Below are 12,617 nucleotides of genomic sequence, written 5' to 3' on the forward strand. Positions count from 1 at the left end.
TAGTTTGTTTAATAAATAAATTAAATTCAAACAGATTTTTTTAAATCGATTAATAAATAAGTTAAGCTCAAACATATCACTACCTGACTCGCTTGTCCGTGAACACAATCGTTAACAAAGCTCGATTAAGGCCTGTGAAAATGTATTATATATACATGTGTATGTATACATATATATATATATATATTATAAAATGTATTATATATACATGTGTGTATATATTTTGTTCCATTTACAAAACAAAATCTGTTATGAAACCCAACCCAACCCAAACAATTTTCTTTGTATTACAAAACAGAACCCCATTTAAGTGAAGCCCAAGATGACCAAGCCCATCATATATATTATTTTGTTTTTGTTTTTCCTGGCAACACCCGTCATATATTACATATATGTACATATATCTATGTAACCCTAGCATTTCAATCTTCTGATTTTTATTCTTGCCTTTCCTTACACACATATTATATATGTGTACATCTATCTATCTAGCCCTAGCATTTCTATTTCAATGGCCAGCGATGGCCATTTTTTCCGATGACATCTCTCTCCCAAAAATTCATTTGTTTCCTTCGTTCAATTGGATTTCATTCAAATTGATTTTTGGGGCTTATTGTTTATAGATTTTGGAGCTTATTGTTGATAGTTGTTGATGTAGAACAGATTTTAGTTTTTTTTTTTTTTTTTAATTAGGTTTATTTATTTATTTTTATTTTATATTTTTAGAGAGTTTTTAATTTTAGATAATTTCTTTATATTTTTAGTTTTGTTTACTTGTATTTTTATTTTCCTATAAGAATTTTTAAAGTTTTAGAATTTTATTTTATTATAAAAACATGTAATGCAATAATAGAGATATAAAATCAATCATTCAATTTTATCAATAATAATTTAATTACTTTGCAATTTTTATTCAACTTTGAGGATTCAAAGTTACCACCTTATGAATTTAAGGTACCCTATCTTGTAGATTCAAGATAACCCCCATTTCATGTGAACATCTAATCCTTACTCAGTTGGTATCATAGCCTCGTCGTACCCTGATCTGATGGTGGTTGGTCGTTTTGGTAACAACCGCCCTCACGACAATGATCAGGGAGTGCAAGCCCTTTTGGGCAGCTACGAAGACTCAAGGACAACAGTTGGATCGGATGGAGCCTATGACATTGCAAATTCAACAAAGATTCATTGAACTTGGGATTATTGACAAACAGGATTGTAAACCAATTTGAGTTCACGCTGATAGTGTTTCACACGGCCAACCAAACATGATTAACATTCCTGTACCTTCACGTGAGCTTCCGGCCCATGCGAAGTATACCAGTGTCAATGACCACATCAAGGATGATGGTAATTTTATTGGAGCAATCAATGATTCTCACGTAGAGATTGATTGTGAACAAATTTTGTTGTCCCACCTCTTGTAGTTGAAGTTGATGCAATTAAGGAATTCAATGCGAAAAAAGAGATGATGGAAAAGACTTTAATATGGCAACAGAAGAGCAAGATTTGAAAGGTGGGTTAGTTGATGATTAAGTGGTTATCTGAGCCAACGGAGATGAAAGGTGCTGCTTCGGTGTAATCCCATGAAAGAAGCTTCGTTGCCAAGTAAATATTCACTCACGGGAGCTACTACAAAACAATTGACTTCAATGGAGTGGGGCAGTTGTTGTGTGGATGTTAAAAAGGTGGAAATTCTATGCCCATAAATTGGGATGCTCATGTATAGACCATGTTATTTTTCAAATTTGAATATTTTTTGCTACCATGACTCAACAATTTTACCAAGTCTCAAGATTAAGTCCCCAGTAATATAAAATTTTGTTCATACTCATATATAATTAAACTCGAGGGGAGATTTTTTTAAAATAGAGGAGACTGATGTGTGACAGATTTTAATATTTTTTAAAATTAAGTTTATTTATTTATTTTTATTTTATATTTTTAATTTTTTTTTCCCTTGTATTTCTATTTTCCTATAGGAATTAATTTCCTTTAAAGTTTTAGAATTTTATTTTATTATAAAAACATGTACTGCATCATTCAATTTTATCAATAATATTTTAATTGCTTTGTAATTTTTATTCAAACTTTGTGAATTCAAGGTACCCTATATTTGTGGATTCAAGATAACCCCCATTCCTTGTGCAACATCTTCCATGGAAATTGAATCAACTCTAATACGTTAATTTCCAACCAAATTTATCATTTTTTATCTCTCTCTCTTTCAAACTTTGCTCTTTTTACTGCTGAAAATTTATTTGCCTCTCAAACATCTCTTTTGTTCCAGATCTATTAGATGCAAAGTAATAAGAAAAAAATAAAACAAATAAATGAGGTAAACAAACTATCGAGCCGAGCTCTAGCCTTGTCAACATAGGTAAGTTGAGCTCAGAATTAATTTTGTGGGTTGGATTTGAACTTAAGCCGAGCTTGAACAACCCTATTGCCTGACCAAGCTAAGCTCGAATATCCCATTACTCGACTCGATTCGATTCGTTTATAGCCCTATGCTCAATAGTGAATGAGTCTATAAGGGGGGATAAATATTGATTGAAATGATTGAATCCCTCAATTTTAGTTTTGTAAGAACAACTAAGCTAATTAATTAGAAAAATATATTAAATAAAAAGGATAGATTAGTGTTAGTGACAGTTATGGGATGTGGAGTGATTGTTTTTTCAACCATTACTGAAGGGTTCCCCAAAAGGAAATCAAGTCATTTCTCTGGTCTCTTTTTCAAAATTTGACAAATGTTAGTTGATTGTATATTTTCTTGTATTACCCCTTCCTATTAGATTCATTTGACTTCTACATTTGAAGTTCCATTAAAAAAAATATTTATTCAATACATATCTTATGTACTCATAGATTCTATATTAGATTTGTATAATATTTCAGATCAATCTGTATTTGATTGATGAGAATCCTCTAACTTGAAAGTTCTTTAAATTATCACAAATTGAATTATCAATACATTAACATGCGGCAGTTTACATACATTCATAACTTTTTAAACTTTAAATATTAGTGATCAGATAAGTTTTTAATCTGAAATCTGATCCTAATTTGATTCGTTAACTCCGATATGGATTGATAATTTAATATGATAGATTGTTCTGAATCTGATCTGATAATTCGAATATGGATTGATAATTTTTTTTTTTTAGTTGGTAATTGCACACAGATGCCTTCATCGAGATTTGAACCATTAACCTCACTTTAGAAAGTAAGAGCTTGATACTGCTAGATCACTGGCCTGTTAGTTATGGATTGATAATTTAATCCGATGGATCGTTCTGAATCTGATCTGATAATTCGAATATGAATTGATGATTTAATCCGATAAACCGTTAGCGATTCAAATCAAATAGAGTAACTTCAATCCAATAATAATCCGATCCTTCATAAATATATTATAATATGTCAAATTTACAATATACATAAAATTTACATTTTATCATTATTTTCTCCTTTTCTTCTTCCCTCTCTATTTTTTCCTCCTCCTACTTTTTATTCTTTATCAAAAGAGTAAATGAGCTTCTCCGTATTATCTTTTTACTTCTTCTTCCATATTTTATTTATCTTTGACTTTCTATCATATTTATTATAAGAGAAGTGATATGTCTTTCGACCACAATTGACGACTCATTCTCCGATTACAACGTGGTTGGGAATGAGTCGAAAAGAAAGAGATGTTCACGGGATTTTATTTTAAGAGTTCCAATGTCATCCAACCACATTATATTTGAAGGATGAATCGTCAATTGTAATCGAAAAACCTATCATTTCTCTTATTATAATCATTGCTTGTCATTCTTTTTGACATTAATTTCTTTTAAAAAAAAAAAATGCAAACTATATCCTTATCGAATTAGACTATTGAATCAAAATATTCTTCAAATTCAAATCTACTCGAATTAGATCAAGCCTTATCGAATTCAGATTGAATGATCAATCCGAATCCGAACTGTTTAAAGTATATATACTTGTATGTGACTCTGCTCAAAGCTGTGCTCAAAGCTATGTGCTAACTATCAAAAAAAAAGTGCATCACTTAGTGTCGGTCACACCCACAAATGGTCTTAAAAGAACATAATAACAAACACCACCTTTGAATTTAATTTGGAAAATATCACTATTATCGGCGAGAAAATAATATTCTTATATGTTACTATTTCACATCCGACAAGAATTATACCAACATGCAAAACTAGAATTATAAAATAAATATTAAATTCTATGTCCTTAGGACAAATTATGTCTTACAAGGAGCTGTACGGCTTTCAAGATATAATGATCTTTTCTTCATTGATAGTAACACTTCAAACCAAAAAATTCTTCATTGATAGTAACACTTCAAACCAAAAAATCCACCGAACCACCACCATGTTATAGTCTCTCTAACACAACTTGGACTCACTCAAAATGATTCGGACTTAAGCCAAACATTTGAACTTGAACCACTAGAATGTATAGACTCAACTATACAGATAAGAAATAAAGAAAATAAAATTTTGATAGGGTAGTTTGCAAATGAAGCCTATAAGAGCCTGTTTACTAATAGGGTTAAAATATATATATATATATATATATATTTACTATCAATTCCTAAAACCGAGAATCAAAAGTTACTGATCTAATTTTACTTTTGGTCATTTAGAAAGTACTTCAAATTTAACAAAGGAAACAAAAAGTAATAAAAATATGTTTTCTATGATTTATCCACTGTTTATAGGAATTATTTTCCTACTGTAGCGGTAGCAATTATTATTCCATAAAAAAGTGTTCACTGTAGCAATTATTATTTCATTAAAAAAAATTAATGATTGCAACCAACAATCCCAAACCCCTCTTCTTTCTCTAACGGTTAAATCACCTCTATCGTTTTGATTTTGTGCGAATCACATTCCTGAAATTTATTTTGTATATATGAATCCATGTTAAATGTAAAAATGTTGCAAGGAAGGCCTCCGATCAACTTTCCGGTGGTAAAGGGCCGTTTAATAGTCACATACCAGACACATGACCATTTTATGAACTGAAAACTCCAAAATAACCTTTATACTTCCAAAATTGCCCTAACCCTGGGTACATTGCCGCCGCCACAACCGGGGACTCACCTACCCAAATTGTCAACTGAATCGGTGGACTGGTCGAAGACCCAATAGCAACCTGCCCACCCAAGTTTTAGTTAAGATGAACCACGGTTCGGGTGATATCTTGTATGTGCAAATATAGAGAAAGCTTACTTCAGTCGGTGCAAACTCTTGCGAAGACTGAAGACATACCCATTCTAGTGACCGCGACACAATCGTGAGCTCGAAAACTACAACTACTAGCTCCGGTGACGACGATTGAACCAGTGCACTCCAGTTCAGAAGCATCCAGCTTTTCCCGTGATCTTCATTCCACAGCAACAAGTCCGGTGAGCTGCAATCAATGACCGAACAACCCAGCGAGGTGAACAACAATTCCGGTGACAGAGCTATAGTAGCAAAACAATCCGGCAAGCTATGAATGCAATTTCTGTGAAACCCAGAACAGCGCGACCCATTTCGATGACCATCCAGTGAGCTCCAAGACATGCATGTGACTCTGGTGAACAAACGGCGAGCTCTGTCCATCCTCTTCCGGCAAACTTGGTCTGACCCAGCAGGGAGTACCGGTCCCGCATGTTTCAGTTCCTGTTTAGAGCAAACCGAGACCCAAACCGGAAAAGCTAGCGACAGTATTCGTACGTGGACCAAAAACAGAAAACTTCTTTCTTGATCTTGGGATTTATATGGCTACCATAGCAAATTTTTATTTGAATTAATGGGACATATGTTTTTGACATATCTGAAATATTTATGATTTAGATAATTAGTGAATTCAATGTATTATGTTTCGATTTATTATGAAATTGATAGAATCCTCTTGATTACAATAGATATTTATATATGTATGTGATGACAATCAATACATAAACATAAATAGTAATCATAAATTGTTTATAATCGACTCATTTTTTACTAAGATTTGAACTAAATCCGCGTTAGATTGAGATATATATTGCGAGAGTCGTCATATACAATTGCTCCGTATCATTATCATGACATTTGACTCTTAAGTATGAGAGAAGTATAGACTCTATTAATAATTAGTAATTATTTTGATTTGTTCGGCAAAATCTTCGAAATCAGTAGACCATCACTTTGGGTAATTATATAATTAATAGTTAGAAGGTTATATTTTCAATATTTGCATCATTGCTACTTGTATTTATTTTGTATTGATTATGATTGATCACAAAGTAAATTCGAAGGCCTTCGTGTGTTTTTAGACAAAATGATTTATTATATATTTATTTATTTAAATTATTATTTTTGTCAAACAAATGTTTTATTGTGATCGAGCCGAAAATAATTAAAGGTACCAAAATAAATATATTAATTAAGTAGTCAGATTGATTGATTTATTTATCCAATAACTAATTATGTATAAAGGGGTTAAAGTGCAATATTGATTTAGAGGTTATTTATTATTTAATTGGTGTTCAATTAATTTCTTTTTGTGGAGTAGAAATTAATTAATGAATTAATTTAATTGGGTTCATAAACCGGACCAATTATTAATTCATTATAGCCTAGAAAATAATAAGCCCAAAGGATTCTCAATCCTAGCCCAACTTAATATTGGAGACTTATTAGATTTGAGATATCACGTTAATTTTAGAGATTGAGAAAAACATAGTATCTTTAATTATTATTTTTATGTTGCTTGTATATATACGGAGTTCATATATATTTTAGGTTACGCTTTGTAAAATAATTTTAGAAGACAAAAAAATATTTTCTCTCTCTAGAATTTTAGGGTTAGTGTTCTCATCTAATAGAGGCTCCCATAAGCCTAACTTTCTAAGGTCATTTATGGAGGCTTATAGGTGATTCCTAAAGGCAAGATTATTACCAAGAAGATAGAGATCCAAGGAGAAGGCATCTAGCAAAGGGATCTACAATAAGTGAGAACATTCACTTTAGAGGAGAGATTTAAGATTTACTCAAACCTTGATGTAAGTTTTCAATTCCTAAATTGAATGTATCATCATGTTTTTCATGCACAAAAACTTGTCGATCTTTACACATGAATCAAGATCTTTATTTAAAAATCCCTCATAAAATTTAAAAAAACTTATGTTTTCCCAACAGTGGTATTAGAGATAGATTTGATTTATGTATAGAGTTCATATTTTTTATTAAAGAAAATCATTATTCATGGATCCAAATTTATATATGCATATGTACATATTAATATATGATCATGATGTATATATATTCGTGATTGGATGATATTGATGGATGTTTAGGCCATGGATGAAGCTTATAGGTTAATTAAATGAAAATTTATCTTTGGATGAATATAATTAAGGCTTTGATTTAGCCATTTGAAAGTTCGACGATGTAATTTAATTTTTTTTTCATTATATTTCAAATTGTAAAATTTATTTAAAGTCATGTAATCTTCATCAAAGAGTGCTATAAAGCTTCAAGAAGATCCAAGAGGGTTTAATTTGGCTTTAGGAATTTTCTGGAATTTTTTAGAATTTTTCTGGAATTTTTTAGCCCAAATTATGATTTCTGGAATTTTTAAAATTTTTTTCTAGAATTTTCGGCGTTTTTTAGGCGGCCAGAGCGCCACCGCTGACAAGGCAGTGCCGGAGTAGGTGGCCGAGGGATTCGGTGCGGCGCGGTCCACATGCGCCCGCACCAACCAACCTTGGATCAAAGATGGCGAGTAAAATAGATATGGTGCGGCAGGGCTCATGGCGCGCTTCATGCACACCAACCATATGGTGCGTGAGGAACACGTGCTAGGCAAGCCAGCGCCACATGGCTAGTAGCAGCGTGTGCCACGCGCTGCCAACTTCCACAAGTGCGTGCAGGAATATTTGAATATTAAATGATTCACTAATATTTAATTTGAGACATACCTTTTAAAAAATAAAATAATTTTTCAAAAATGATTTTCTATTTCCCCTTAAGTGTCCTCTAATTAATTAGTAATCAAATCCAATTAATTTTTATAATTTAATTAATATAAATCAATTCATTTAAATAAATATCATGAATCTAATGCATGAACAATAATTAATTAACAATTATCTATTTCATGAATTTCATACATCACATAAATAAATAAATGACATGGCCAATGGATTTAGCTTTTAACATTAAAAACTAAATAATTATTAAGTACTATAATTATTTCACCCCATTAAACTCCCACTATCTTTAAATAATGGAGAATAATATTAAAATCTACTTTGGGGCAATAATTCACTCTTTAATGAGGGAAAATAGCACAAAATAATCCTAAAACAAGTCTAGAGGTCCACTATAATTATAGCACTTAATAATTATTTTGTGTTATTTTTACTCATTAAAGAGTGAATTATTACCCTAAAGTGAATTTTAACATTATTTTCTATTATTTAAAGATAGTGGGAGTTTAATTGGGTGCAATAATTATAGCACTTAATAATTATTTAATTTTGAATGTTAAAAGCTAAATCTATTGGCTATGTCATATATTTATTTATGTGATGTATGAAATGCATTGAATAAATAATTGTTAATTAATTATTGTTCATGCATTAGATTTATGATATTTATTTAAATGACTTGATTTATACTACCTCCATCCCAGTTTAATTGTCGCCATCGGGAACCGTGACTCACATATTTTGTGAGTCACGGTTCCAGAAGGCGGCAATTAAAGTGGGACGGAGGAAGTATTAATTAAATTATGAAAATTAATTGGATTTGATTACTAATTATTTAGAGGGCACTTAAGGGAAAATGAAAAATTATTTTTGAAAAATTATTTTATTTTTTAAAAGGTTTGCCACAAATTAAATATTAGTGAATCATTTAATGTCCAACTGTTTTTTAAATTTAATTGGATTAAAATCAAGGTATTTTGCATGCATCATGTATGTGAATAAATGAAAAACCCTACTTATGAATGATTAAAACTTGAGTGGGAGAGGGAATTTTTATACATTACACCATGGCCTTCGTTATTATTACCATTGTAATTAGATCTTCAAAAATAAAGCTCCACGCATGATTTGAAGAGTCTAAGAATTACAAGAATGGTTGTTTCATGAAAATAAAAATATTAAATATTCATTGTAATTAGATCTTTAAAAATAAGACTCTACGCATGATTTAAAAAGTCTAGATTATAATGACAAGTTATTTAATGTTTTATTTTTCGTTGGAGCATTAATAACGTTATACACTCAATCTAAAATCAATAGTGTTACCTCCCCAACGGAGTGGTCCACACTAGGTGATTTTAGAAAGGCTAAACAAAATCGAGAATCATTTCATATATATATAGACAAGGCATTGTCTTAAGAGATATAGAAATGATGGGATTTGCCTACCAATATCAATGATGAACTTCGCCTACCAAATAAATTATTAGCGTATTGGTTATCCAATTTGTCATACAGTGGTTAAGAGACCCGCATATTATTTTAATGGAAGTGTTCACCTAATAGCAAATAAAGCTCAACAATAGTAATAATAAACTCCTCAATCAGGATAAGTTATTGACGTATTAATTGTTTAATTTATTATGCTACGAAGTTGAGGGATCCACATTAATTAAAAGGGATTGTTCACCAATAGTGATAATGAACTCTTATTCTATTGAGATTTATTATACTATGTGGTTGACAAACTCATTTTAATTTTAAATATGCATGATAGTATTAATAATTCACCTTGCTTATTGTATGAATACATTTATATTTAGATATTGTGTCTAATCCATTTTATCTGCTTACTAACATATTCAATGCAACTGGGCCTTATTTATACGGACTAAAAAAAGGAATTTAGATATTTTACTCACAACGTAAGGGTACAAAATGTATTTACTACTCCTATAACTAATACTTTTTACTTTAAGATACTCAATTTGACATTAATGCTTTTAATAAGTGAAATAAGACAAATGATATGACTTGGTGCAATATTCTAGAGTTTATCTCGAATACGCTCCAAAGCTAACATTTGTATTATTTTATTTTCTTCAAGCATCATGTTAAATGTCAATGAGATATTTTGGTGAGATTAGATAGAGTGTATGCCTTGGTAATGTGTTATACTTGAATACCATTGAGATAGCTTAAGGAACTCTAGTAAAAGATCGTATTTTGAAAATGATTGTTTATTATTTAAAAATTAACTGGAAGTCAATAAGGCTTACTTGAGTGGTAAGTTTCAAATTGACATGATTATTGCCTTGTTACCAAACTCGTTCGACTCTTTTAAGTGAAATAAATAAAGAACCAATTTGAGTTCACACTCGCTGATATTCTTATAGAGTTAGTAACATATAAAGGTATAATCAAAAGTATGGGCATTCCTATCAATCTAACCTAGTTCATACCATCTTCTTCTTGGCCCAAATGGAAGGGCAAAGGAAAAGAAGAAGGATAATAATATGACTACGATAGCACAAAACATGGGCATCCAAAAGGTTAAAGGATATACAGCAGTGTATGTTGAAGGCAAAGGCAATTGTTTCTTTTGTGGCTAACTAAGACACTCAAGGATGAACTGTCTAAGTAATGACGTGGCATAGTTAAATGTATATTTAATCATTGAGCCATGTTACGTGGTTGTATATATTAATTCCAGATGGATAGATTCTGGAGCCACTAAACATGTTTGTAATTCGTTGCAAGGATTTCAGGAATCCAGAAGCCTCGATGATATGGACATATATTTATTTTTTGACCTGATACCAAGGTTGTAGCTAAGTCAGTGGGAGTATTACATATGAAATTAGAGAGTATGAGGATATTAGTATTAGAGAATTATCTTTATGCACAGATGTTAGATACAATCTTATTCTTGTTTTACTTTTGGTTTATAAAAACTGTGTTATTACTTTTGATAAAACTGCTTTTATAAAATTGAATAAATGTGTGATTGCTTCTAGTGCATTGAAAGATGGTTATTATACTATAACCACTAGCACTTAATATTTGCGTGATGTAGAAAATAATGTTGTATCTTCTAGATTGAATGTTAAGAGAATATTTGTTACTTGACTCATTGTATTTTAGTGTCTATTAATGGGTTATAATCAGTCAAAATGAGATTCAAATATTGGTCAAAGAATGTTTATTACCTAGTGAGACAAGAGAGCCTAAACCAACCTGTAAATCTTGTATTGAATGATAAATATCCCTAAGGGCTTTATCAGCCAAATGAAATAGACTTAAAGAATAATTAGAGTCAGTACACACTGACATATGTGGTCTTATGAACATCTATGCAAGACTACTCATGTTTTGGATACATTTACCTGATGCGACACAAGTCTTAAACTTTTGGTATATTCCGAGAGTGTCAAGACTGATGTGTAACACAGATTAGGTAAACTTATTAAAACACTTCGATCTGATCGTGGATATGAGTATTTCTTGAGATAGTGCAAAAACTATATGGTCAATGAGGGTGTTGTGTACCAATTTTTCACAATTGACGCTCAATGAATTGAGGTGTTAAATAAGAATAACAGAATTATGCTTAACATGGTTAAATCTATGATCAGTTATGCTACATTATCTCTTTCATTTTAGAGTTTAGCCTTAACAATATTTATGCACATTATAAGCTACATTCCATTTTAGTCTATCTCAAGGATATACCTTTTGAGTTGTGTTTTTGACTAAATTTTAGTTTTAATCACATGCATATATGGGGTAGTCTTGCACATGTGCGCTTGATATGGACAAGTAAGTTATAAGCAAACCATAGGCATACTTGATTTGATGGCTACTCTAAAGGCACTGGGATGGATTATTTTATGATCTCAATGATAAAAGTTGATTGTTTACACTTACTGTTTATTTATAGGAGGATCATATTATGAATCACATACCTGGTAGCATAATGTTAAAGAATATGGTATGAGTACTAGATGAACCATATATAAACACACTTATTATAGAGATTAAGAATTATATATGAATTCCCTATTGATGCGTCATCATCATCTAGTACACAGATTCCTGCATCGGTACATTATTGTAGTAGGAGGATTATTATCCAATATGAAAAAATCATGTTTTTTGGTGAGACTTTTATGGATATCATTGTTAAACATGAGTTGGACCCAGTAAGCTACACGGAAGCGTGAACCGATATGGATACAGATCGTTTTGGCAAGTTGCTATAAAATCAGAGTTGGAATCTATTTATTCTAATAAAATCTGGGATCTTGTAGAACTTTCTAGTAGAGTGATACCTTTGGAAGGCAAGTTAATCTACAAAAGGATACCAGAAGATTTCTTAGTGAATGAACCATGTGTGTACAAGGTAATGTCATTATGTTTTCTAATTCTATATATTGATGGCATCCTACTCATTTTTAATGATGTGGAAGTTTTGTCATCAGTAAAGAGGTAGTTGTTCAATTACTTTGAAATAAAGGATCTTCACGATATAAGCTATAATCTTAGGATCAAGCTTTTAGCAAGATCAAGTTAAAAGGAAAATAGGCTTATCTTAATAATCCTACATTGATAAAGTTTTGACTAGGTTTGGTAT

Source organism: Cornus florida, unplaced genomic scaffold, assembly GCF_030987335.1.
Source record: "Cornus florida cultivar Cherokee Brave unplaced genomic scaffold, ASM3098733v1 CherokeeBrave_3.0.0_Hap2_Chr11, whole genome shotgun sequence".
Classification (NCBI taxonomy): domain Eukaryota; kingdom Viridiplantae; phylum Streptophyta; class Magnoliopsida; order Cornales; family Cornaceae; genus Cornus; species Cornus florida.